The 25,545-nt window shown below is 56.5% G+C and overlaps 1 protein-coding gene and 1 pseudogene across 8 annotated transcripts in view; one reads left to right on the forward strand and one right to left on the reverse strand.

The window, feature by feature from the left end:
• The window catches only part of BCAS4 (breast carcinoma amplified sequence 4), a 61,089-nt gene that overhangs the window by 1,939 nt on the left and 33,605 nt on the right, over positions 1-25,545 (reverse strand). The window lies entirely within an intron of this gene.
• LOC113609425 (ferritin heavy chain pseudogene) lies at positions 6,158-7,049 on the forward strand (annotated as a pseudogene).

Below are 25,545 nucleotides of genomic sequence, written 5' to 3' on the forward strand. Positions count from 1 at the left end.
GCCCCTGGAACCCGGAAGAGGCCCATCTCATCCCGGAGGGATCAGGAGGCATTCAGAGGCTCAGCACCTAGGACCCCAACCCCCGGCCGGAGGGGCTGCGTGGAGGGGGAGCCGGAGGTGCAGTGGACCGTGCAGTGGACCAGGCTGTGGACGCCCTGTGCACAGTGCTGAGTGGTGTGGTGGGCCGCGGGCACCGAGGCAGCTCAGTCTGGAGTCAGGCCGGGTCAGAGTGTAGACAGGGATGCTGCTGCAAAGCAGGGCCGGATGATGTGGGCTCCTGGAGGCTGAGCTAAGGGCTTTATCCTAAGAGACCAGGGACGGGGAGAGAGGGAGAGAGAGAGAGAGACAGAGAGAGAGAGAGACAGACAGAGAGAGAGAGAGAGAGACAGACAGAGAGAGAGAGTGTGTGTGTGTGTGTGTGTGTGTGTGTGTGTGTGTGTGTGTGATAAGTGTTTTAGAAAGAGCAGAGACTAGACTGTAGGGGAAACGGGACCAGAGTGGAAGCTGTTGCAGGTAGGCATCCCTTAAAGGTGAGAGTGGCTGGATTTGGGGTGAGAGTGAACAGATTCTAATGTCTGAGCCCCGAAGCCCTGAGCTACCGCACCCCCCAGCCCTCTCTCTGCTGCAGAAGGAAACCACAAAAGGGCTTCAGATAAGGTGGACCGCACTTGGGCACTCGGGTGTCTGGGGACCGCTTACCTCCCTGAGTCTCCACGCACATCTGGAAAGCTAGGACGAACAGTTCACCTTGGCCAAGGGTCTGCCTCCCAAAAGGGCACAGGGAACATTGAACCAGTCGGCCCCGGGTCAGCCACTCGGCTCAGCCCGCTTGGGGGATACTTGGGATGCGTTTGTCCCCCCTTCTCCCAGCACCTTCCCAGGGCTGCCACCCACCCCTGTGGGCTGGACTTGAGTCCTCTGACTGTGAGCGCTGTGACCAAAACACAACGGGGAAACGAGCCCCAAGATGCATCTCACAGCCTGAGGGATGCAGTCTGTGGATAAGCCATCGTTTTAGAATATCCTCACCCAGTTCCTCCTGAGAACTGGCCGTTGTAGTATCTAGAAAATGCAAGATTCAAGTAATGACAGTTCAAAGACCAGCTCCCTTGTCCTGACACAAGGCTTGGGGGCCAAAGCACATTGGTGATCCTGAAAAGACAGGTTCCTTTCTCTCCTGATCTCAGGACCCAGACAAGGCCTCACGGGCCCCAAGGGTGAGTGGCCAGGCCGGGCTAGAGCCGGTGTCCCTCTCCTGGAGATCCTGGGCCTCTGGACTCCCTGTTCTTTGTCAAATGGTTCTTCCAACAGGGATGGGGCTTCTGCCTCCTCCCTGAAGGAGACAGGCTTCCGAAAAAGGAGAAAATCCATATAATTATGAAGGAACCAAGGAGAAGTAATCCTAAGAGACTCCTTAGCAGCTTCAGATATAATCGTATCTTGAGTTCCAGCGAGATCTAATGCAAGCAGTGGTGGCGTCTTTGCTGGTGACGGAGTGGAAACGTCCTTCCCGCACTCAGAAAGCAAGGAGAAGGGGGACGCAGGGAGAGGTGAGCCTTGTGCCAGCGCCCAGCCAGGCGGCACTGTGGATTATTAGACAGCAGCTACGCGTGCTCGCCAGGACCCCACAGGGGCCCAGGAGAATGAGCCATTCCAAACGAGCTTGCTCCTTTTCAAAGGGGCCCCTAGCCGGGAAGGTGGCGAGGAAGGCCGCAGAGAGGCTGGTGCAGCTCTATGCTGGCCCTGGACCAAGCCCCTGCCAACATCTTGGGGCACGTGGAAGATCTGTGGGAAAGTGACTCACAGCTCATTGGAGATCTGGGCCTGCAGTCAGCCAGGAAGGGGGGCCCTGAGCTGAGCCGGGGGGCTCTGAATGTGGCCACTTCAGCCCCAAATGCTGCTCTTGGAGAGCGGGTGGGCATGGGAAGGGCGTGGGATGTTATCTCGGCCTGTGCAGCCTCCACGTCCCATTCTGGTATCGGCATCTTGGCCGTCTTGTGGAATCACTGCTGCCAGCTCCCCAGCGGAGCTGCTCTGCCCACCTCCACAGCTGAAGGATGAGTGAGAGGAGGCCTGACCCACCTGGGCCGTGATTGGTCCAGGAGTGAGCAGGTGACCCCAGCTCACCCAATGAGAAGCAGCCTTGGGACTCTGGCTCTTGGGACAGGGCTGCTTCCTGCCCCCGTCCCCCCTTCCCAGGTCCCAGTGAGGATGCGCCCGTGAGCCTGGCAGTCACTTCTGACACACTGAGGGGCCTGCCTGAGACTGAAGCCAACACAAGGAAGCCGAGTTGGGAGGGGAAGCAACAGAGTCCTGACAGTATCATTTGAGCACCTGAATCGAATTTTGCCCGAGGTTAGTGTCACCTTGGGACCTTTCCTGTTCTTGAGACCACGGGATTCTCTTCTTTGCTTAAGCCATGGTGACCTGGGCTGTTGTCACTTGCAACCAAGCCTCCTGCCTAAAGTGAAGAATAAATCCACGGACGAGCGCTTGGAAACCAGTGGCGGAATCGGCAGATGAGGGCCGGCGTGGGAGGCTAAAAGCAGCCCGAGGCCCCACATGTTGTCAGGGTAAAGCAGGACCACACACCGGAGGCCAGGCCCCAGTCGCAGGCACCCCGGACGCCAAGGGAACCCAGCCCTCTCACACCCAGGATGACCTGCAACAGGAGGAGTTGTCCCCATCTCAGAGGTCACAGGGGCCAGGGAACCACAGAGCCGGGGTCCACTCAGGCCTCTCCGGCTCCAGGTCCAGCCCCCGCCCATCGCCCTACTGGGCTCCTGCCTCGAGCCCAAATCCTGGAGAATCTCAGAAGGGACTTCAGAGAGCTCCCCCTTTCCCCCCTCACCTGCAGCTGGTACTGAGATTCTTCTCCAGGGGCGGCCAGGTAAGCCAGGAGGACTGTCCAACTCCCTGGCGCTTGCTCCAGGCTCCCACCCTCGCCTGCAGGTGGGAAGGTTCCACCAGCGGGACAGGACGGGAGGCACAGAAACCTGACACCACAGGTCCAGGGCTCGGCCGCCCTCCCTCCCAGTCCCCCACGCCCCCATCAGCCCGAGCTCCCGGTTGGAGGAGGGTCTCTGGAGCTGGGGCGCTGGGCCTGGCATGCTCTCCTGGGTCTACACAGCCTCCCCCATCTTCCTCACTTCCACCCCGGACCCCCGAGTTCCCAAACCTGCAGCCCACACACCAGATGCATGTGTGTGCTTGGTCGGCTGCATGGTTTTTAAAAACTGGAATTAACTGCAAACATGTAAAAAGTCAGCAGATTTCTCAGGAAAACCAGACTGCCAGCTAGCTACTCTTGGAAAATCAGATGATCTGGAAGCTCCCGGTGGCTGGGCAGAGGAGCTACGGGTGCTCCCCTGTGGGCCCCCGGGCCCACGGGGCCACGTCACCTTTCTGGAACCTGCCGCTTCCGGTGGTGGGTGCCTCGGGGTTGGCCCTCTGGGCTGTCTGCACCACCAAGCGGCTCCTTTCCTGAAAAAGCCCCCAGAGGGCTGTTGAAGCACGTGGCAAGGGGGAGCCTCGGGCCAGCCTGGCTTCGGGGTCTCTCCGCTGAAGCCCCCCAGTCGGATCACTGTCTGCCCACCCACCTCAGGGCCTGTGCCATCTGCCCACTCCTGCCCGCAGAAATCCCGCACGGCTCCTCGTGAGTCCTAGCCCGCCTCGTATCTCCCTCTTGGAAGCCCCAGCTGCATATTCCCGATCCTGGGCTGCTTTCTCTTTTTTTTTTTTAAATTTTACTTATTTATTTTTATACAGCAGGATCTTATTAGTTATCTACTTTATACATATTAGTGTATATATGTCAATCCCAATCTCCCTGGACTGCTTTCTGTTCAGGCCAGGGTCAGCACACTTGTTCTGCAAAAGGCCAGATGGTAAACATTTGCAAGCCCCACAGTCCCTGTCACAGCTACTCAGCTCTGCCCTCCCAGCACCAAAGCAGCCACAGGCAACATGGAAAGTAATGGCGTGGCTGCGTGCCAATAAAACTTTATTTACAAAGATGGGGGCAGGCCAGACTTGTTTTTTTCAGTTTGCCCCAGAATTAAATCTATCTTCCTAAATAGAACAGGAATGACAAACCCATCTCTGTATCTCCCATGCAAGTGGGCACTAAGTGATAGGTCACCAGACATAGGCTGCAGGATTTAGGCCCAGGTCCACCTTGCTGACTGTCCCCAGGCCGGAGTATTATTTGGTTGGCTGCTCTTGGGTCATCACTGCCAACTCCAGCCTGTCCTGGCTAAGCATCCTCCACCTCAAAAGAAAGGCCACACCGCTGTCCCACGTGCGGGCCAGGTTCTGAGGTTCCAAAGTGTGGGTCATCCTCTGGGAGGCTGAGGCCTCAGGCTCACCATGGGTGGAAGCTCAGGTAGCCAGAGACTCACCCTCATCCCCCAGGTCACCAGGCACCTCCAGCCCCAGGGGACTTGGGAGAAGCCCATCCTACTGGGAAAACAACAACTACACTTCCTGCGGCCCACGTTGCACACATTATCTCTAACCCCCAGCACTCCTTCGAGGCAGAGGTTTCTCTTCCTCTTGAGCCTCACTTTCCTCTCTGTAAAATGAGGACAATACCTTCGACTTCATGGAGTCCTGCCTGGAGCACAGCAGTGATGCTGGAGGTGCTGTACCCACCTTGGGACCATGAGGACAAAAGCCACCGGCTAAGGATGGTAGGGCAGTAGCCAGGAGAATCAACTGGCCACTCAGGACTTCTTGTCCCATGAGGGAAAAACACAAACCCTATTTGGTTAAACCACTTCAGTCAGGTTTCTGTTATGCCGCCGAACACAGCCTGATGGACACGTGCTATTACTCTCACCATCACTCCAGTTAATAGCAAGTAGCCCAAGGTGGCACAGGTAGTAAATGGGTGGAGCCAGGACTCAGCCCAGGTTGTTTGTATGATGAAATGGAATGATCACCAAAAAAGTGAAAACTTGTAGATCTCGCAATAGTTCCAAAAGGTAAAATGGAATTCCAAATAACTGACGTATGCATTGCCCCCTGCAGGAGCTCCACTCCCCTTGAGTGGGCGCAGCGCGGTGACTTGCTTCCACAAAGTAGAGGAGGGAGGAGGGGGAGGAGGCGGGAGTAACAGCCTGGTGGAGACACCTGGCAAACACTGCCTCAGCCAGAGGGTCATGGTTAACATCATCAGTGCTACGTCACGCTGACAGCATGTCCCCTGGATCTGATGTGATGAGAAGGTACTTCACCTCTGTGGTCTTCCTCCCCCAAACCCATCACCCCAGTCTAACCACGAGAAAAACAACAGATCAGCTCTAATTGAGGGACAGTGTACAACATACCTAACCAATAATCCTCAGAACTGTCAAGGTCATCAAAAACAAGGAGAGTCTGAGAAGCCGTCATAAACCAGAGGTGGCTAAGGAGACGTGGCGACTGAATAGGGAACAGAAAAGGACATTAGGGAAAAACTAGTGCAATCTGAATAAACCGCAGAGGTTAGTTAATAGCCATGTATCGAGGTGGGTCCTTTAGCTGTGACAACGTACCACAGTAAAACAAGATGTTCACAATACAGAAAACTGCGTGAGGGACATATGGGAACTCTCTGTATTATCACAGCAACTTGTCTCAAATTCTAAAATAAAAGATTCTATTGGGTGGGAGCGGGGTGGAGGGAAGCAGAGAAAAAACATCTCCGTCCATCAGCACAGACCAAGCCCCCGGCCTCTCTCACTTCAACCACAGTGACCGAGTAGTGAGCACTTCCTGAGTGCCCAGCCCATTGGTGGGCCCTGCAGGCTCCCGGCTCATTCGTGCCCACAGCCGCTGAGAGAGGCAGGTGTCCCTACTCCCATTTTCCAGAAGGGGAAACTGAGGCTCAGAGAGACACTTACCCAAGATCACCCAACTGGGAACTGGCAGAGCTGAATTCAAACCCAGGCCCGCCCTGCCCCAGCACTGAGCCAGGACACAGCTGGCCCTGGGGCTGAGTGGGGCCGGGGGCTGAGCTCTCGCCCAGGACCTGGGATGTCCCTCCAGCGTCTGCTTGCCGACCTTGGGACTCTCGGGAGCGTCCCCTTTAGTCTATTCAGAGAGCACAAACGGGCGGCCTTTGGGGAGCGTCTGGCCCGCAGGCATGACTGGATGGGCTCATGCAAATTTCAAAATGAGTTACCTGAGTCCTCGCGGAGAGTCGCCGCGGTTTCCTGCTTCAAAAGCGCTTGGACGGAACCTGGCGCTCGTCCCCCGCTCCGGCCGGCCGCTCAGAGCCAGCCCTCGCCACCACCTCACAGCGCCCTCCGACAGCCCCAAGGTCCCCGCCACCGCTTCACCTCAGCCGCCCGCCACGACGACCGCGTCCCCCTCGCAGGTGCGCCAGAACTACCACCAGGGCTCGGAGGCCGCCATCAGCCGCCAGATCGACCTGGAGCTCTACGCCTCCTACGTCTACCTGTCCGTGTCGTACTATTTTCACCGCGATGATGTGGCTTTGAAGAACTTGGCCAAATACTTTCTTCACCAATCTTGTGAGGAGAGGGAACAGGCTGAGAAACTGATGAAGCTGCAGCACCACCGGGGTGGCCGAATCTTCCTTCAGGATATCAGGAAGCCAGACCGTGATGACTGGGAGAACGGGCTGAATGCAATGGAATGTGCGCTACACTTGGAAAAAAGCGTGACTCAGTCACTACTGCAACTGCACCAACTGGCCACGGAGAAAAATGACCCCTATTGGAGTGACTTCATTGAGACGCATTATCTGAATGAGCAGGTGAAATCCATTAAAGAATTGGGTGACCACGCAACCACCTTGCGCACGATGGGGGCCCCCGAACCTGGCACGGCACGGTATCTCTTAGACAAGCACACCCTGGGAAATAGTGATGATGAGAGCCAAGCCTTAGGCTGGCTTCCCGTAGCCACAGGGGTGGCCTCCCTGGTCCCCAAGCCAGTGCATGCATGTCTGGGTTACCTCTACCTTTTCTGTAAGTTTTACCAAAACATATACAAGTCCTTTCCTTAGTACCATTCCTTCAAATAAAGTAATTTGGTACCCAGGGAAAAAAAAAAAAAAAGAGTTGCCTGCCAACATGGAAGAACCAGGATGGTTCAAATAAACATCAAGGGCTTCCCTGGTGGCGCAGTGGTTGAGAGTCCACCTGCCGATACAGGGGACACGGGTTCGTGCCCCGGTCCGGGAAGATCCTACATGCCGCGGAGCGGCTGGGCCCGTGAGCCATGGCCGCTGAGCCTGCGCGTCCGGAGCCTGCGCTCCACAACGGGAGAGGCCACAGCATTGAGAGGCCCGCGTACCGCAAATAAATAAATAAATAAAATAAAATAAAAAATCAAGTTCCTGTTTCTCTTGAACAATGTAGCTACCTGGCCGCACTGGGCCGATATCCCTGCAGGGTGCGTCCAGCTGGCCCCTCTCCACTGGGCATGTGCTGTCAGGCTTGCCACCGTCCCCGCCAGGCCTGATTCACTTGTCCGCAGCACCTGCCTCGCCCCGCGGGCATCTGAGCCGGCAGCGGCTCCCAGCTCACGTCACCGTGGGGCTGTCGAGGAGCTGGATGCTTCCCATCCGTGGCCCAGGCCCCCTGGGGTGGGGACGGCCCGCCCGGGCCGCTGCCGAGACCAGCGGCTGCTGCCCTATACCCGAGGTCCCCTCCAGTGCACTCCAGGGCCCGGGAGGCAGGTATGGCAATGGGGCCGTTTTGTGGAGGGGAAAGCTGGCTTGGAGGGGACAGCGTAGGCCGCGTGCCCAGGGTCACACAGAGTCAAGCGGGCTCCTCTGAGCTCCTGGCACCGGCCCCCACCTCAGCCAGCCCTCACGGCCCTCACCGCGGGTCCTGGCCTCCCCCCTCCGTCCCCCTCACAGGCTCTCTGCGCCTCAGACCACGCCTGCCCGTCCTGCCTGCAACGTCTGTGTCTGCTCCAGGGCCCCCAGGCTTCCACCCTGACAGCTGGGAGCAGAGCCCCTCCCATTTCTCTTAAGCAGCCCTGCGTGTCCGCTCCTGCCGGGAGGGCTGGGCTGGCCGGCCTCACGGTGGTTGCACAGGAGCTGCCCTCCTGCCCCTGCCTCTGCCGTCCCGGTCACCTCGGCTGCTGGTGGCAGTGGGAGGCTGCTGCAGCCCTGGCGACAGGAACAGGGCTGGGGGCTCCCAGATGGGGCAGCCCCTACCCAGGGGGACCCCAGCAGCAGGGACAAGCTAGTGTAATCTTGTTAGAGGCGGTGCTGACCCCGGCAGCAGCCCTAGACGGCTTCCAGGTCCCCGTGGATTCGGCTTTTAGCTGGACGAAAAGCTTTAACACGGAAACCAGCAGAGAAGGAGCCCCAGAAGTTCTGCCAAGATACTGGCTACTGAATTCAAACTCATATGGGGTCTAGGAGGAAAGACAGGACACCAGGTAGGCGGAGTCTTGGCACAGAACCCTCCAGAATTAGGTCTCTGACCCGGAGTCTGATCTCTCCAACCTTGGCCCCTCTGCCCACCGCCCCGGGCCCTCTGCCCTCCCAGCACCATCTCCTGGAGGAGGGAGGTGTCTGACCTGGGCCTTGCTTCTCATCACCTGGCCACTGAGTGTAACTGTCTAATTACCATGGCCTTATATGTATATCGGGCACCTGCTACATTCCAGAGACTCAAACCTGAAGATCACAAAGGCTCTTTACAGATGAGCAAACTGAGGCTTTCAGGGGTCAGCTGACTCACTGTGGGTCCACCCACTAACCGGAACCTCAGTCAGGTTGCCCAAACCGGCAAGCTGGGGGCCACCCAACTTCCCATGACACATCCAGCCCATCCTCAACCCCCTCTGCTAATTCTTCCCCAATCCCTCTCCCCCTCGCCACTGCCACCCCGTCTCCCAGCCGCTGCTCTTGCCCTCAACTCATTCTCCACGTGGCAGCCTGAGGGGCCGCCATAAAAAACGAGTCTGATCCTCCAGTAAGTCCCACACTGTCGTTAGAATAAAATCCAGCTCCTCCACGAGGCCTTCAGGCCCTGCCACCGTGGTCCCCAACGCATGAGCAGTCCTCAGGCGTGTCCTGCTTGGCTTCCACTGGGCTAAGTTTACTAGCACTGTTGTCTGTTTGGTTGTTGGTGTTCTCATACTTCTGAATGAAATGCCATTTCTCTTTAAAAAAAGGATTTCAAGCTTCCCTTTAAAAAAATCTCAAGCTCTGGGCCACTGGAGAGTGATGGGCAACCGGCACTGAGCAGCGGCCCCTCCTTCCAGGAGCTGCGTGCTCTCGCCCGTGCGGTCCGCCGGCCACATCGCTGTGGCCACCTGTCTGCTAGCTGTCTGCCACCTTGGAGCTGGGGGGATCTGACCCCAGACCCACATGATCCAGCCTGATTCTCTAAACTCCGTCCGTCACCTGCCATCACTCACAGCCCTCCAGCCTGGGGCCTTCTTTCTGCTCCTGGATCTCACCAGGGTCTGCGTGACGGGAGACCTTGGCACCCGCTGTCCCCATCAAGGCCTTTCCACAAGGTCTTCCTCTGCTGGTTCCTTCCTTCCTTCAGACTCTCCTAAGGGAGGCCCAGTTTCATCTGTGTCACCTGCCCTCCTTCACGGCAGCACTGTGGAGCCTAGCCTGTTTACCTCTCTCCTCGGTTACCACCCGGCTCCCCACCAGGCCGAGCTCCATCGGGACGGGCATCAAGCCAGTCGTTAGGGCCAGGGCCCCAGCACCAGCTGGAGCCTGGTGCACAGGAGACACTCAGGCAACGGGAAACGGATGAATCTTCTCACCACCCCGGGCAGAGCAGGAAGGGCCTGGGGGTTGGCCTTTCGCCAAGTCGGGGCCCCGGAGCCTGAGACCAACGATGACAATCACGTCTCCGGCTGAGGACTCCCGGTCGGACCCATTCTGGAGTCTCGGGGTGGCTCAAGGCTGGTGACCCCACCCTGGCCAGGTCTGTGACCCACATTAAAAATAGAGCACACGTAGGGGCTTCCCTGGTGGTCCAGTGGGTGAGACTCTGCGCTCCCAATGCAGGGGGCCCGGGTTCGATCCCTGGTCGGGGAACTGGATCCCGCATGCACGCCGCAGCGAAGATCCCGTGTGCCGCGACAGAGACCCGATGCAGCCTAAATAAATAATCATTAAAAATAGATAAATAAATAAAAAGCACACAGGGGACTTCCCTGGCGGTCCAGTGGTTAGAACTCTGCGCTTCCACTGCAGGGGCGCAGGTTCGATCCCTGGTCAGGGAGCTACGATCCCGCACGCCATGTGGCGTGGCCTAAATAAATCAATAAAGCACGCAGTAAAAGCAATGCACTGCCCTGGACGGGAGCCTGGAACAGACCACAGACGAGGAAGAAAAATCCGGTAACATCCAAAGCCTGGTGTTCAGTGAACGGTACTGGACCAATGTGCGGTCTTGGTCTTGACAGCTCTCCAGGTGACGCGAGATGACAGGATATGGGAGACGGGGTGAGGGGGGCACGGAAGCCCTCAGTAGTACTGTCTTCACAAGTTTTCTGCACATCTAAAATTATTCAAAATAAAAGGTCATTTAAAAATAAATAAATAGGGACTTCTCCGGCGGTGCAGTGGATAAGACTCCACGCTCCCAATGCAGGGGGCCCGGGTTGGATCCCTGGTCAGGGAACTAGATCCTGCATGCATTCCATGAGCCGCAACTAATGAGCCCACGTGCCACAACAAAGGAGCCCCCGTGCTGCAACAAAGGAGCCCTGGAGCCACAACTAAGATCCCATGCGATGAAATAAATAAATATTTAAAAAATAATAATAATAAATAAGAAAATAAAACTCATCCATGGCAGCATATGTGAAGCACTGAAGGGAACAACACAGATAATGAGCTATTAAATAATAATACTAATGTCACTGATAATAATAATAATGGCAGCTAAACCTTACATTATCTCAGTCACTGTTCATGACAATCCTATGCAGAGGATAGGACTGTAAATACCATTTTACAGATGTGGAGACTAAGACGCAGCAAGCTTAAGATCCACTCAAAGCATGACGCTTGCAAGTGACGGGCAGGGCCGGCCTCATGGCTTGGTCTGACGCTCTGCTGTTACCGTCTTGAAATTCTTAGTAAGTTCTGACAAAGGCGCCCCAGATTTTCATTTTGCTCTGCACCCGCCAATTCTGTAGCGGGTCGTGGTGACAGAGGTGGATTCCAAACTGGGAACGTGTTCTCCATCCTCAGAAAGGTCACTCGGGATCGGCTCTGTGCACAGCGCGGAGCCAGCGCTCCTGGCTAAGAAAACATCATGGGGCAAAGGGTGGCCGCAGTGGCAGAGTTTGGGGGGACATCAGTGGATGGCTTTGGCTGGCGCTGGGACTGTCATACTCTTGGCTTAGAGCAGGGAGAGGAAGATCCTCTTCCAGGCCAGGGCAACACACCAGCTGCCCACGCCCAGCGGCACGCTCCGCCGGGCGGCCTCCCCGTCACACGGAGCTTCTCCACGTTGACGTCCGCGAGCCCAACCAACAGCTGGCCAGGGCCCAGCGGCCGGCGACTGTCGCCCCAGAGCCGTACATTTCTCACTCTGGCGCTGATTATCAAGAGAATCCTCAAGGTTTCGTTGGCTGACCTCGGAGGTGGTTGACTCCACAAAAGGATGTTAGAAATAGCACCGATTAGCTCTGGGAGGCAGAAAGCAAACACAGACACAATCGACCCTTCTGTCGGGATCCCAAACACGGGCAGCTGTTCTCCATTAAATAAACAAGCCAACAGGGCAAAAACAGAGGCGTCCACCGGGACCAGCAGGCGTTCAGGAGCCGCCCACGGGCCCACCTCTCGCCCCTGCCCAGAAAGACTCTTCACCCAGGACTGCAGGGACCTGCTTCTGAGGCAACGCCCGGACTGTCACCTGGGCCCCTTCTCTCCCACTCCAGGCATCTGGGTGGCCTCAGGAGCCCTTCCCAATCCACCCTTGACTCAGACTCCGGTGCCCTCAGAGCTCCAGCCTGGTCTCAGCCCCAGCCCGTCCTTTGCCACCGGGTGGCCTGTGAGCCTCGGACGGTTACCGTCACTGCACCAATCCCACCTCTGCAGCCCCAGGGGCCCGGGCACTGATTTCACGAAGCCCCTTCACAGGAACTCACCTCATGCGCTGTCCTGGTCGGACCAGGACGTTTCATCTATTGGGCCCCCTGAGCGTGGAAAGGGATGGTTTCCAAAGTCTGGGAGATAACGTTTGAGAGCGAGAGAAAGGAAAAGAGGGAGAGACAGAGAGAGCCTGGTGGAAACAGAGATGAAGGTAATTAGAGCAGGAGGAGACACAGACAAAGGGAGGTAGAGGCAGAAACAAACGACCAACAAACAAAACCCAAGAGAGAAAAATATAAAAGAGAGAGAACTGAAATCGATAGAGATGTGGAAACCAGATAAGGGGGGGGATTCAGAAAGAGGGAAAATGGATGAAAAGGAGGAGGAAAAAGATGGAGGAGAGAGGGAAAAATGAGGAAATAAGAGAGGAAAGGAGAGGGAAGCGATGAGTAGCCCTGACAGAAAAGTGAGGCAGCCAGGAGGCGGCGGCAGCGGTGGGGACCAGGACGTGGGGAGCGGACTGTGTTGGGAGCTGGGGAGTCGGTCCACGGGTTCAGGGCTTCTCTGGCCCCGAACCCTGTCAGTGTGCACGCAGGGACACTGAAAGACTCCCCACCCTCACCCCGCCTTAAACCCCATCCCTGTGTCAAAGAAATAACAATATTCTGAAAGGACAAAGGCCGTCTCAGAAGACAGGTCAGTCTCTGTTGAATGGACTCCATCTGGCCTGAGGGGCAACACTTTGCTCTTTTCTCACTTTACTCGGGACTCCTGGAAACCTCTCGTCTGCACCCTCCACCCCAGGGAGGAGCTCTTGGCCTCATCGGGGTCCCCACCTTCCCTGGCTGCAAAGCGAGAAAAGAGGGAGAGAGATCCTGAGGTGTCCCCCACCCATCCCACCCATCCCAGGCCTCCAGCCCCGCATCAGCCTGGCGGCCCCCACAGGCACCTCTTCCCATCTCTCAGGCATGGCTGCATCCCCTGCGCCTAGAACAGCACCTGGTACACAGCAGACGCTTAATCGCTAAGTGCTCACTCCGCCTCCCTGGGTGATCCCGTTCAGCCTCAGAGCTAAGGCCTCGGGCTCCATGCTGGACACCTCCAGCCCTGAACCCCACACTCCAACCCTGGCTCCACCTGCAAAGGCATCCAGACGGACTCGATTCACAAGGCAACTTGGATGAATCTCCGGGGAATTACGCTGAGTGAGAAAAGCCCATCCCCAAAGGTTACAGGCTGTACGATTCCATTTATAGAACATTTTGGAAACAGCGAAATTTTATACATGGAGGACAGATTCGTGGCTGCCAGGGGTTGGGCGAGGGCTGAGGGAAGAAGGGTCAAGGTAGTCATAAGAGGACCTGAGAAATCCCTGTGGGGTTGGGACAGTCCAGAGTCAGGAGACAGGAGCCTAAATAAAATAAAACTGTACAGAATGGATACAACTGTATAGAACTTACAACGCACACAAGTGAGTCCAGGTAAAACTGGGGACATCCCAGTATGAGCAACACATCGTATCCAGGTTGATATCAGGGTTGTGACGTTGTACCACGGTTTTGCAAAATGTTACCATTGGGGAAAACCGGGCCAAGCGTACGAGGCCGCTGTCTCTGTATTATTTCTTATAGCTGCCTGTGAATCTATAATTGCCTCAGTAAAGAATTTCAATTAAAGACACACACGCGTTTCCCTACCTCCACCCTGGTCCCTAGCCCAGGCCACCAGCATCTATCTCCCTCTGGACCATCCCAGCAGCTGCAACCACCCAACCTCCACCCTTGCACTGCCAGCATCTTCCTCCACATTTCAAAACCCTCCAGGGCCGAGTCCTTGCACGGGCCCCACGCCCTGCTCCATCCACTCCCCACCCCACCCCGACCTGCACCTCTAGCTCCAACACGCCGCCCACCAGGCCTCACCACTCCCCTTCCAGCCCAAGACACCTGTACAGTCCCCTCCCCACCTCCCCCAGGGCGCCAGCCACCTCGTCCGCTGTGCTCCATGTTACCTTCTCAGTGAAGCCTTCCCTGACCACCTCCTGCCCCCAGACCCACCTCTCCCTGCCCTCCTTCACCTTTCTTTCTCCCCGGGACACTTTATATATTACACTAGACTATCGGCTGCTGGAGAGCGGGAACATTCTCTGTCCTCCCTGGGTTCCGAGGATCTGAAACAGCGCCGGGCTCATATAGATGGTAGATGACAAGTGTTTGTTGAGTGAATGAATGAATGAGTACATGAATGAAAAGAGGGGTGGTGGGTGCAGATTTGGCATCAAAGGAGTTAAGCCCGGCCCAAGGGCTGGGGAAGGAAAGGGTAAAGGGCTGGGATTGCACACGTGGCAGCTCCTCGAGCAGCCAAGAAGGACTTAAGGGGACCGTAGAGGGAGGAAGAGGCCGGTATGTGCGCAGTACAGAGGGGGATGGGCGGGGCTGTCCTCCAAGCACAAGATCTCTCTAGGCCTCCAGGAGCAAAAGCCCAAGGTACGGAGGGAGAGAAGCCAGGGCAATACCCTGCAGGCCGGGCCACGCAGGCTCTCAAGAGAACCAGAAACAGGCGCTGGGGTGGAGGCCGAGCTCACTTTCCGGGGCCTCCGGGGGCCGAGGGGCCAAGCCTCAGCGGCTTCCCACCGCCTGGCCATTCCCGCCGAAGTGCTGTGCTCAAGCTGCTTGTGGGAATGAGGGTGGGCGTGCAGACAGGGGTCACAGAGGACCTTGGATTTGCACTCTTAACATCCCCTCCAAAGCGCTGCGTGGGGCTGCCAGTGCTGAGAGGAGTATCCCTTCCTCCAGCACAGTAAATGGCAGTGGTCCCTCTGTCTAGCTGTGTAACCTTGGCCAGGTCACTTAACCTCTCTGTGCCTCATTTTTCTCATCTGGAAACAGGGCTAATAATAGTTTCTACCTCATAGGGTGTTTTGCCCAAATAACCCAAAGTGCTTAGAAAACAGTAAGTGCTCAATGAACGCTGGGTAATTTCATTATTATTACGGCCCCCTGAATTCTTTTAAACGATGTCATTAGCTTGTGAACAGCCCGAGTATACAGTTTTGTAACACTGCGTTTTTAGTATTAAATGCATTCAGCTTCGAAACATGAACACTTAAAGTGAATCACAATTGTGGAAGCCAGTCCAAGGAGCCTCAAAGATTATCCAGAACACCTCTCAACCCCTCAGAGGCACGGCTCATCCTCAGTCAGGTGGCCAGGCTCGCAGCAGATGCTCAATAATGCCTGCTGGCCAGTGACAGATTACAGGGGGCCACACCGGGCACGAATATGCTGGCAACTAGCCCTGCGAGCAGCCCCCTGGCCTGTGGCCTCTGAGTTCTCTCCCAGCAATGACTGCTGCCATCTGAGCCCCTCCTGCCCACCCCCCCACACACACACTCCTGGGGGCACTGTCCATGGCCTCCGGAACCAGGTCCAGGCCAGCAAAGAGCTGCCAGACACGGGAGGGGAAGAGGCAGTGCCAGGGCCACAGTGCTGAGATCCCCAACCCAGGTAACCACGGGCACCTCCCAAGCGGTGCTCAGTGATGTCCGGCCCTGAGGCAGCCACCTCCCTGCTCTGGCTTCTTACTCCATGTAAAAGCCAGGATTCCCCCCTCTCTAAATTTCCCAGGTTAATTATTAGGACCCTCCAAGTAATGCGAACTTTGGTCTTGACATTCCGTCTGACAACGTGACAAGGTGTGATGGTATCAGCTGGAACACGCACCTGGATGAATTTACTGCTTAATGAGACGTGGTTTATTTTCCCAGCAGAAAGCTGACCATGAATGGAGCCAAGTTCAAGAACTTCCCAGGCCCCTTAGGCATTAAAGGGATCATCACACTTTCTCCAGATGCCGCAACTCCAGCTGCAGGCATCACACAGGTTTCTGCACTAAGGAGGGACTCACCTCCCTCCACTCATCACGTCACCCGGAACCTGCAATCGCTGACGGGAGCTGCCTGTCCTCTGCGCGGCCCTGCCTTGCTCAGGAATGCCGTGCGACCCAGTGCCAAGCTGGTGCCACGCACTGGGCCATGCTGTCCCCTGCCACAGCCCTTTCCTGGCCTCTCTTCTCCCTTTTTACTTTTTTGTGTGTGTGTGTGCACTGCGCAGCATGCAAGATCCTAGCTCCCCAACCAGGGATCGAACCTGCGTCCCCTGCTGTGGAAGTGCGGAGTCTTAACCATTGGACCACCGGGGAAGTCCCACTCTTATCCCCTTTTCTGTCATGCACAGGAGTCAGAAGCATGCAGCCCATCTCATAATTATCTGCTGCAACGCCCGCCTCTGGGTGTTTACTTTCTGGGGTGACCTAGAGCTCAGGCAGGGACCAGTCTCATCACTTCTGCATCCTCTGGTGCCCAGAGGAATGCTCAGAGATGCAGGCGCTGAGCCAGTTAGCTGGGGGCATCCTGGCTGCTCCCCTTCCCTCCCCCAGCCCATAGTGGGCAAGTGACTCTGCCTCTTCCTGCCTCAGTTGTCTTTTATAAGATGAGGCCAGTGATGGCAGCCCACCTCACCGCAGCCAGCAGAGACTGAGTCACGCGCACCGAGGTCAGCCCAGGGCCCTCAAGCACGGCGATTGCTGTGTAGACATTCTCCGTGCACCTGGCTCCTCCTTCTGTGATCCACAAGCCTCGGCACCTGGAACAGGGCCCACGGCATGGTAGGTGCCTGACAGAAGTTCACCGAATAGAAAGGGAATCACGCACGTCCAAACCCTCAACCTGAACCCCTGTGAGCCCCATTTCACAGAGGGGAAGCGGGGACCCTGCTCCAGGCCACGGAGCTAGCAAGCAACACCGCCAAGGTACAAACCCAGGGCCACTGGGCTCCAGAGCCCATGGTTTCATTTATTTTTAAATGTTTTATTCCGGAAATTTTCCATAGTCATAGAACACAAGCAAAAGCCAAGAGGGGGCTATGATGAGCCCCACGTGCTGCTGCCTGGTTTTGACGACGGTCATTCATCTGGGCCGGTGACGCCTAACCCGGGGCAGCCGGGCCTCCAGGGCACATTTGGCAACTTCTGGACACCCTTTTTTTTTTTTCGGTACGCGGGCCTCTCACTGTTGTGGCCTCTCCCGTTGTGGAGCACAGGCTCCGGACGCGCAGGCTCAGCGGCCATGGCTCACGGGCCCAGCCACTCCGCGGCATGTGGGATCTTCCCGGACCGGGGCACGAACCCGCGTCCCCTGCATCGGCAGGCAGACTCTCAACCACTGCGCCACCAGGGAAGCCCTGGACACCTTTTTGATTGTCGCAACCACGGGGATGGTGCTACCGGCATCTAGTGGGTGGAGACCAGGGATGCTGCTAAACACCGTCCAATGCACAGGACAGACCCCACCCCAGAGAATGGTCTGGTCCCAAATGTCAACAGCGCCGAGGGTGCAAAGCCCTGGTTTGAGTCCAGTCCATGCTCTCAACTATGCTCTCTCCAAGGGCTGCAGGAGTTTGGTCTACACACTGGGAGAAAGGGGAGAGGCCTGCACCATGATATTGGGACCTGGGAGGGCAGAATCGCTCTAGGAAGTGTGATCTTGAGAGTGATGCTCTGCTTAGAAAGTGGGTATTGGGAGCTGCATTTGTCAACACTTCACATAAGACTGAGGAAATTTCAAATCCTCAGAAAATAAGGATGCCCGTGGAGAGTACTTGGAGAGGGCCCCACCGAGTGCCTCTGCCGGCACTGCCTCTGGGGAGAACCAGCCCCTTTCGAGAAGAGAGCTCGTGGCCAGCCCTGGGCCCTTGTAGCCCTCACATCTGCCTGCTCAGCACAGCCTGTAGCTCTCCAGGCCAATCCCCGCTGCTGTGATATCAGCCCCCTCTCTCCCTCCCTTGGTAAAGGGGCATTGACCCTCCAGACTCTGTAGTAGACACCAATTTACTGTAGGTCTTTGCCAAGACATAGATGGAGGCCTGTGAGGCAACAGGCCCCCTGAGGAGACTTCTTGGAGGCTCTCAGGCAAGTTTTCAAAATCAACTGATGTCACACAAAAACCTGCATCCCCAACCTCCCTTCCTTAAGAAAGAGCATGGTCAGGCCACTCTGAGCCTTTGTTCCCAGCTGGAGGGGAGGGCACCTGCCTCTCCCATTGGGCACAGTCCCCACACAGCCCCTGGGCCTCACTCAGGGCCCTACCTGATTCCAGGGTTCGAAGTTGACCCCTGGGGCATGAAGAATACGGGGCTCTGAAATCAAATGGGGCCAATGCCTGGCTCAGATAAAATGTTCTAACTCCTCTGAGCCTCAGTTTCTTCATCTGTAAAGTGGGAATGTTGACAGTACCTATGTAACAGGTGTGCATGAAGATGAACCAAGCTAGGGCAGGTAAAGTACTAGCTTGTGTCAACCCAAAGAAGAGCCCAGAAAACTGGCTGCTGGCACCAACACTGTCATAACTACTCTTAGTAAGTCAAAGATAATACAGTCCTTACCCTTGAGAAACTCTTAGTCTTGGGGAACAACAGGTGAAAACACAGATGACTCCCCGAGGTGCTGTGCCAACAGTGGAATGAACAGGGTGTTGGGGAGTCCAGAGGAACGCTGCCTGGGGGAATCCAGGTGGCTTCCCAGTGGTGGTAACATTCAATTTAGCCTTGAACAATGAATAAACATTGCCAGGCAGGGAGCAGGGGACCAGCGTATGCAAAGGCCATAGGCAGTGTCCACCAGATCCAGGGATGGCAGGACTGGGCTTGAGGATGCTCACGGGGGACGTCCCTGACAGTGGCGGTGCTCGAAGATGGTGCACTGTGTCCCTCCAACCACAGAGAAGTTGGGGTGCTCCCACGTAGGCCTCAACAGTGCCCCCCAAAATAAAAACTCCTCCTTGTTGTAAGGAACTTCCTCCCCACTCAAAATCTTAACAAAAATGCAACACTTAAAAAAAAATCTGACCCCCAAACCAGCCTGCCAGGGGCCCTCTGTCCCTCCCCTGCACGTGTGCCACCAGATATCTGGAGTCAAACAAATCTGTTAACGTGTGAGCGCTGAGTGACTCCCTGAGAGCCAGGCTGGTGGGGGATTGGCAGGGGGGCTGGGGACCCAGCACCACTCGGCCTCCATTGTTGCGTTAATATTTGCCATCTGCTCATGTTGCATTTTTACCGCAAGGGATGATGGGGGCAGAAGCAGAAGGAGAGGCCGCTGCAGGGCCGGGAGAAGGCGCCATGGAATCTCCTCTGCCTTCTTTGTGTTGCTGCCTTGCTAGGCCTCCACCACTGAGATAAAGCCCCGGCCAGGCTGTGCCTCCTTCCGGGAGTCACCCCTCCAGGGGGATTGGGCAGAGGGAAAGGGAGGGGGAGGGGGAGGCGGCCCCAGCCAGACAGAGCCTCCCCCTTCCCTGGGTGGGGCGGGGAGGGGAGGGGAGGGGGGGGGGGCCCGGGTACGGAGGGGGGAGGGGAGGAGGCGCCGAGCCTGGCACTGACGACTCCTACAGGCCAAGCCTGGGCAGGACAGCTCCGCCCACAGCCTCTGCTACCTCCAGGAAAGCCCAGGACGCGGCCCCAAGCCGCTGCGGAGAGAGGCAGGCATAGACACTCATCCCAGCTCTCCACGGCCTGGAGACCACCTCCGGAGAAATCTGGGGGACGAGGGCTTCCAAGGGCCATGGAAGCCTTCAGAGCATCCATTGACTAGTATTTATTGAACACCTACTGCATGCTCAGCCCGGCTAGGAGACTCAAATGCCCACAGGCAGGTAATGACAATGGGTGTCTTAGGCCAGATGGCGGCTCAGCAGGGACACTGCTCAGGGGCCGAGACCTCTGCTTTTTCAAGCGAAGCCAGAGGTGTACATTCTTCTGTGAACTTCGCTTTTCTAAATGCTGGCAACTAATTCAAATTAAACACATGCATATTAAACATATGCCAAGCTGGCCAAAGAATGTATGTGGGTGGGGCAGACTGGGTCCAAGGACCTCCAGCTGCAACCTCCACCTTCTAGGTTGTGGGTCCTGCACTCGGGAAGATCACAGAGAAGGGGAGAGACACTGAACGAGGTCTAAGCTGGATCAGTTTCTGGCTCTGTTGCCTATGCTGTGTGACCCTGGGCAAGTGAACGGCCCTCTCCGAGCCTCAGGTCCCTTTCTCAAATGATATCATTTACCTCTGAGGTTGTTACGGGTAGTCGAGACAAGGCACCGAAAATCCTTCATGAATGCTCTCAATACAACCACCATAGTTGGAGCAATAGTAGCTGTGTTCGTCATGCTGCTCCCAGAAGCTGAGGGCTCCTGCTGGGGCTGGTGCAAAGTGAAGGAAGACGCCATGGGCTTTCCACTCTTCCCTGGTCCCAAATGCCTCTGAAGGCGTGGGGCCTGTGGGATACAGGCCATCAGCCTGAAGTCCAGAGCTGGGGAGTGTGCTGGGTGTGACCCACAGGCGCAACAGACTTTTCTTCCCCAAGATGTTTAACATTTAGAAAAATTAGTTGCTGACTTTTAGACATTAGAAGATTCATATAAAACTCCACATGCCTAACTTTCTCCCCAAAATAGAAAAATCTAGCCATTCTTGATCCCATTTCTGCAAGGCTGCTTCTGGAAATCTCCACCCCTATAGGTAAGGCAGGGGCTCTGCAACTCGCCACAGTCCCCACCGCTCCTTACTGTCTCACACCTGGCAGACACACTCATTTATGTTACCAGATCGCCCCCTGGGTATGTGCGGGGTGAGCCGGGAAGGCCCAAGGCCACAGTCCACCCCGGCAGCCTGGCTCTGTGCGGTGTCAGGACTTGGCCCCAAGTGGTTTTGCTATTAGCCAGAGAGCCTTCCTTGGAAAGCACCTGACTGTTATCCATTGGAAAATTAATCAAAATGACACCTCGAGGGACTTCCCTGGTGGCACAGTGGTTAAGAATCCGCCTGCCAATGCAGGGGACACGGGTTCGAGCCCTGGTCCCAGAAGATCCCACATGCCGCGGAGCAACTAAGCCCGTGCGCCACAGCTCCTGAGCCTGCGCTCTAGAGCCCGCGAGCCACAACTACTGAAGCCCATGTGCCGCAACTACTGAAGCCCGTGTGCCTAGAGCCCGTGCTCCACAACACGAGAAACCACCGTGATGAGAAGCCCACGCACTGCAACGAAGAGTAGCCCCTGCTCGCCGCAACTAGAGAAAGCCCATGTGCAGCAACGAAGACCCCATGCAGCCAAAAAATAAATAAATAAATTAATTAATTAAAAGAAAAAATGACACCTCGTCAACACGATGTTTTGGCTCGGCGGAAAACAAACAGCGGTCTACAACAACTTAGCGCGGCTCTTCTGTGCCCCTGGGTGCGGGCCCCGAGCGGAGGGCCTGGCGTGGTCAGAACACCTGTGGCAGCCACTTGGCCATGACCAGGCCTGGACCGAGGGGACATGGGGCCACCTGACATGGTCTCCACACCCCTCCAAGGCCTGCGGCCCGTACGGCTCCACCTCCATCTCACTTTCGCTTCCACATATGTCTGAAACCGTCTCCAGATGAGAGGGGCCCTCTATGTGCAGAGACAGGGCTGCCTCCTCAGGCAGGGTCTCTGGGACCCAGACACATGGCCAGGAGACCTGGGCGCCCTAACTGGAGCGCCTTTTCTCTCTTCCAGTTGGACAAAGGCCCCGAGACCCGGCAAGGCGAGGATTCCAGTGATCTCAAGGCACAGCATGAGATGTTTCCAGGCCGAGGAAACGCACTCCTAACCGTTGAACTCTGAGGCTTGAAGGGCACCTACGCACCCTGCTCAGCTCTCATGGTCAAGTCTAAACAAGACATCGCTGACCCTAAATGCCAGCCTTAGCTCAGGGTAGAGAATGTGCCCTGGAAATTCCCCAAGCAAAGCAAATTTACCAAGTCCCTCCCCTGCTACGAACCCTTCCATGGCTTTCCATTGCCCTTAGAATAGTGTCCAGTCCCCCTGTGTGGCCTGAGACCCCGCCCAACCAATCTGGCCCCAACCTCGTCTCCCACACTCCACCCCCCCGGCTCAATCCCCATGCTGGACTCCCCGCTGCTCCTCAAGCTCAGTCCCACCCCAGAGCCTCGGTGCCTGCATCCCCACTGCTGGGTGCACCCTTTCTTCTGACTTCAGGCTGTTCTCACTCACCATCCAGGTCTCAGCCTACACGGCCCTTCCTCGGAGGCCATGCCTGGTTCCCTCAGAGCAAGCCAGGGCCCTCTTTAGAAATGACTAGCTACTGAATTTTCTTAGGATTTGGTCATTGCCTCTATTCTTCCACTGGATACATGCTTCCTGAAGTAAGAGATCACAGCTCTCTCCCAAGGCAACAGAGTTAGGAATGTGGGTTCATATCCTGATGCCCAGCTGTGTGGCCTTGGGCAAGTTACTAAACCTCTCTGTGCCTCAGTTCCCTCACCTGTAAAATAGGGATAAAAATAGCACCTCCCCCGTGGGGTATTGAGGGTTGAGAACAGCACCTGGCGCTGCAGGGCTGGCTCTGTCACCACTACCGATACCTGCTCACCGCTGAGGGATTAGGCAGTCTGTCTTGAACCGTTATTTAAAGGCAAAGCTGGCTTTTCAGACCCACCAATGCTCAGAACCCTCCGTCTGAGAGTTCTGGAGTCTTTTACTCCCCACTGCTTTAGTGGAGGAGGCCCTCTTCATCTCACAGCAAATTGAAACCAGTTTTCTAGCAAGCAGAGCCTTTCTTGGTCAAGCCCGTGTCAGCCAACTGACAGTTAAGCTGTCTGAGGCCTGCAGAGGCTAAGAGACTTACCCACAGTCACACAGCTAAAAAAATGCCACAGCGAAAGAGAGGTACAGTTCTGAGTTAAAATCTTGGAACATTTTAAAAATCAATGTAAAAGTATAGTTGAAAACTTCTTTGCAGTACAGCATGGAAATACGGACCTTTGTACCATGAAAATATGTATGTTAGCATTAAAACTGAAGCATGGAAGCATGGACATTTTTACGTCCGGGCGCAGAGGGCCCAGGGGGCCAGGCCAGCTCTCACCCCAGTCTGGGCACTGACTGCGCGCTTCTTCGGCAGCTCAAGTCAAAGGCCAAAGGCCTGGCCTTTGCGGGGGATCTCGTGACGAGGAGGTACACTCAGGCTGGCATTCCCGGGCCAGCCCAGGCCTCGGCCAGCACCAAGTCACGTGGGCAGGGGCGGCTCTGGGCCTCTGGTGCTGGGGAGGGGTAGGGAGCTGGCGGACTGCTTCCCAGCCCCACTCCTGGTGTGTTGGGAGACCCTAGCCCCGGCGCTGCACACCCTCCCTGGGCCTCCCCACTACAGCTGCAAAGTGAGGAAGAGGAGGGAGGGAGAAATGAGGCCAGCAGGGCAGAAGGGGCTGGCAGAGTTAGAAAACACACAGACCAGTTTTCTCCCCATCTCTCTCCCTCCCCAGGAACTCCTGTTCCAGCTGATGGAGCAGCAGGGAGGGTGGAAAACACACCCCCGAAGGTCCCTGCCCGGCGCCAGGGGTGAGGGCTGAGGGCCTCCTGCCTGGGCCCTGTGAGGGAGTCCCCACTGATCCCCCTGATTCTGGGAGGGCCTGGGGGCAGCAGTGAGTGGCCTATTTCCTTTGGGGGGATGGGCTTCCACAGGAGTGGGGACAGGACCCTTCTGCGCAAGAGCCTCTGCCCCACGCCAGCTCCCGGAGACGGAGGAGGGCGGGTGGAGACAAGAAGGCAGAATCTGGGCTTGTGCAGAGGGGCTTCCCACTGCTGGGGGGGCCTGGTGTGGACGCCCAGGTACGGGCAGTGGTCAGTGAAGCGTCCACCTTGGGTGGGCACTGAGGGGAACCGACTAGAGACAGTGTGAAATCCTGGCTTGGTGGGTTCTTCCAGGTGGAAGAGACGGAGACCCGTCCAGGTGCTCTTCAAGGACCCCAACCCCCGGACTGCAGCTCCAGTGGTCGGAACCAGGCCCAGAAAGACGCAGCAGGGCCAAGTGGTGCAGAGTGCCAGCTCCAGGCCTAGGTCTCACAGGTTCAAATCCCAGCTCCACCACGTTCTGGGTGGGCAAGCACTTCGACCCTTTAGTGCCTCAGTTTCCTCATCTGTAAAATAGGGACAGTGACTAGACCTAGGTCACAGGGTGGGATGTGAGGTGCCTGCCGGGTCAGGGCCCCAGTACAAGCCGTGACAACCATTATTCTAGAAGGGCCGCTTCAGCTTGCACCCCCGGGTGCAGGTGCAGCCCTGGAAACCCTCGGGTCTGCACACGCGTGTGCGCACACTTGCCTACATTGCCTACTCCACACAAAGCCCTCCCAGGGCCAAGATCAACACGCCGGGGTTGCTGAATGACTCACCACCCCTGGCTGGGACGCATTTCCTGGAACAAGTCACTGGAGGTAGGGCTGGGGGGCCCCGAGTCTGGTAGAGATGAGAGGATGCAAATCCCCGCATGCCCAGCCACACCCCGATGGGATCCTGCAACAGGAGTGGGCGGCGGACCTGATTTCACAGCCCCACGGGCCTGAGTTCCAACCCCGGCGCTGACCTTGGATTCGCGACTCTCCCCCTCCAAGCCTTGGCCTCTGCCACTAAATGAGGACACTAGTGCCAACCACAAAGGGACAATTGTGCAGGCTATAGAAAAAGACTGTAAAGTACAGAGACCAAGGACCCAGCAGGCCCCGCTGTTAGGATTCCTGCTGCAGACCACGGGCAGCCAAGGTCCTCTGTCCTTCCTCCCCCATGGTGCTTCTAAGCCATCAGTGGGCAGAGCACTATGTGACTGGGGGGGCTCCTGGTCACCCTGGAACAGTCACCATAACTCAAGGGACCAAGAAGGCAACTCCTGACTTCACTGAAAGGCAGGAGAGACCACATTTGGCTGGAGAGGGGGCAATCCCAGAGGGCTTCTCAGAGGAGGTGGTATTAAGTTGGCTCTAAAGGATCAATAGGAGTTCCGAGATCATGAGATCTGTGAGGCCATTGTCTAGCTGCTACTGGCCTTGGGCAAGTCCCTCACCTGGAGGCAGGCAGGTAAGCAGCACATGCCTCAGGCAGGTGTAAGACAAGACAGAGCAGTGGGGTCCTGACAGGGACTGGAGAGTGACACCCAGGCAGGCATCCCAAGCCAAACAGAATGAGTTCACACGGGGCCCGAGTGGCAACACTGCAACTACTCCGTTTCCTCATCAGTCAAATGGGGATAACATTCATTCCCAGTGCACAAGATGATCGGGAAAAGTACATGAATTAACGCACATGAAATACCTCAGCAGTGCCTGGAACACTGTAAACGCTCGATATATGAGCCTTTGTGAGAACACTAAGAGGAGACAGGGAAGGGGGGCATGCAGGAGGGACAGAGAGAACAGAGGAGCAGAGGGGGACCCCCAGGCAGGGCCCAAGGAACAGTGAGAGACCCCACTGGGGGGCAGGACAGAGCAGCTGGCTAAGCAAGACCCCTTTCCTGGAAAGGGCAAGACCCTGGAGATCGGTCAACCAGGGCTCCATCCTGGCCTTGCTACTTGAGGCAGCGTGGCTTCGGACAAGTCCCTGCACCACCCTGAGCCTCGGTCTCCGCATCTGTAAAG

Source organism: Aethalodelphis obliquidens, unplaced genomic scaffold (genome assembly GCF_003676395.1).
Source record: "Aethalodelphis obliquidens isolate GAN/ISIS:26980383/991018 unplaced genomic scaffold, ASM367639v1 scaffold57, whole genome shotgun sequence".
NCBI lineage: Eukaryota > Metazoa > Chordata > Mammalia > Artiodactyla > Delphinidae > Aethalodelphis > Aethalodelphis obliquidens.